This window comes from Triplophysa rosa, linkage group LG16, assembly GCF_024868665.1.
Source record: "Triplophysa rosa linkage group LG16, Trosa_1v2, whole genome shotgun sequence".
Lineage (NCBI taxonomy): Eukaryota > Metazoa > Chordata > Actinopteri > Cypriniformes > Nemacheilidae > Triplophysa > Triplophysa rosa.
The window spans coordinates 10,859,297-10,862,195 of NC_079905.1; positions in this window are offsets into that span (position 1 = coordinate 10,859,297).

Consider the following 2,899-nt stretch of genomic DNA (forward strand, 5'->3'; position numbering starts at 1 on the left):
TGTTTGACGAACACAGAGGTCCTGTGATAATAATATTAGTCCAGTGTGAATCGGCATCTCTGTGACTTGGAGGGCTCGTATACTGTATACTTTTTCAAGGTTTTATCCACCATTTGCAAATAACGGAGGCTGTGTTGAAGTGTTTTGATAGTATTTCGGGTGCTGGTTCATATCTGTTCCTGCCAACACTGCCGTTTTGGCAGGGAGTCTCCCGTTTTGTTATTTCTCCCATGAAACTCCAGTAACGCGATCGTGAATGGTCAGAGGGAGATCCCGGAACACGATTGCAGGTCTCAAATGCTGACGGTACGGTCATATCTTTATACACCATACACCTATATGTATACAAACTATACGCAAAACCTTGCCATCATATATGGGAAATAAGTCGTAAATTTGAGTAAAATCACACGCTTCATTTATCCCGTGTGAATGCGCCACATGAAATACAGATGTGGGTAGGTAATTTCTAAATCACACGAGGTCCCCAGGTAATACTAATCCATGCGAATAGGGCTATAGACATAAATCAGACACAGAATATGCAAAAGGTTTTTTTTTGCATTTTTTTTTTAAATGGTATCGTCTCCACGAGTTGAACTTGAACTAGACATTTTATTTCTGGAAACATAAGCCTAATTGTTCAGGATAACATGAAGCAAAGGAAGTGTATAGGGCACTCTTCCAGTTTTGTTATTTATTTTACTTTTTACAAGGTCTCAGAATTCGTAAAGCCTTAATCTAAATGAGGTGTTGACAGTTCCAGAGCTTAAATAATTCTCTGACACTTCAAACCTCTCAGGACTTTGTGCTTACACTTAACAACCATGGGCTCCTCTAAGCTGCTTAATGAGAACAAGAAAATAAAAATATAATTGAGTCATATAATGTAGGGGAGGTTATAAAAAAGATACCAAATGCTTCCGCATGCTTGCATTTTCCCATTCTGAAAATGTCATTAAAAGTGGAGGTAAAGACGAACAGCACAAGATCTAGACAAATCTACAAGAATTGTGTATTCTACGGGAAAAGCAGAAGACCTGCAATAGGTTCTAGCTAGCAAGGTTGTAGTGGTTCACTGGTCACAAAACCTGATCTGCAGAATAAACGTTACCGCGACCTCATCACAACCCTTATGCAACCCTTATGCAACAACACTAAGGTCTGTTTCGCACATTTTGTGTATTCCGTGTTTAGGGCTGAAACGATTCCTCGAGTAACTCGAGTAATTCGAATACAAAAAATCATCCTCGAGAAAGAAGCCTCGTTTAATCCATTTAACTACAGTACACACGGAGCACTGCGTTTCCACACGGACCGTTATCAGCTCATGCTGATAAATAAGTGATAGCTTATTGAAATGGTGAACTGCTATTTTACTTAGTATTAGTCTATTTTGCGAGTGAAACTTGTTTTCCGGCTGCATTGAGACCATAAAACTAGATACGGACTAGTGGATGCCGAATCATGTTATTTACACGTCATCTGTCTGTTCTGCGTGTCTGAGTGAATGAACTGCACTTTATGAGGACATGAACACATGAACTTCATCTCCAGAGTTGCTCTGAGAGTTTATTTCAGAACATTTTACTGAGTGAAGCTAACACACTAAAAAATAAGAGTCTTCCGACGACCTGCCAAAATAAAAGTCCGGTTAACTCTGTATTTTTATGTGGACAAATATATTACTATTTAATAGTAAAAAAAGAAACTAAAACTAATTTAGATAAACTAAATGCATCATGCATAAGCTGAAGTTGTTTACCTTTGAAATTATTCTTTCTATTTTTATTAATGTTTCTTATTTATACATTTGTATTAGGCCTATATTGCATTTTGAATGTAATATGGCAATGGAATGTACTAAATGGGTTTAGTTTTCACAGATAATAATGTATGCAATTTCAGCAATAAATGTTATTTTTTCTAAAAAGAAAACAAATTAGTTGTTCATTTAAAGAGACCCGTCTTATTTTCTCTTGTATATTTAGAGTTGCTCTTTAATAAAGAAAAAGTACTTATTATCCGAATACCCGATTAATTGATGGAAAATCAGTAGAATACTCGATTTCTAAAATAATCGATAGCTGCAGCCCTATCCGTGTCTATATTAACAAGTTAGACAAGCACCCATACGTTAACAAGCACCCATACTGTGTGCATTAGCAGCATGGGGGTGCCAAGCCTATTTTTGCTATATGTAGTATTCTAAACTTAGGTAACTTTAACTTACAGTAAAAGTGCAGTGTAAAACTATTTAATCAGCAAAATTTATTGGAATAATGTATCCTGTTATTGAGAAACCTAAAATAAAGCCACAAACTACTTATTCATTGTATAAAAATGATGTGTTACAATTTGTTAAATTACATGCATCTCTGGCTGAAGTCTGACTGAATCCAGCCAATTCAAGCAGTTTAAAGCTACACTTTGGGGTTTAGATTCTGTTAATGAATTACCATTTGAATGTAAATGTAATCCCTCCACTCATGTAAATGAGATTTAATGATTATTTAATGATGAAAGTTTCTAATAGTTCTCAATAGCCCACTCTGAATAACCATACTATAATGTATGACCATTATCGAAGGAAATACTCAACACGTTTAAAACAGAATTCACTATTTCCTGTAGGGAACCATGAGGTCTGTAACACAACATGTACTGTATGCTATCAGTGTGAAAGCGCCACACAAGCCTGTTGCAGTTAGGCTGCTGCATGGCTTACATGCCTCAGATAAGCCAAAGGCATTTTAGAGCCAAATCCTATGGCCTGATGAAGTACAAATTGAACTTATTGGCTACAATCACCAAGGGTATGTTTGAAAGGAAAAAATGAGAAGCATAAGAAGAAAAGAACACCTTGCCGACTCTTAGGCATGGATGGATCTAATTTGCT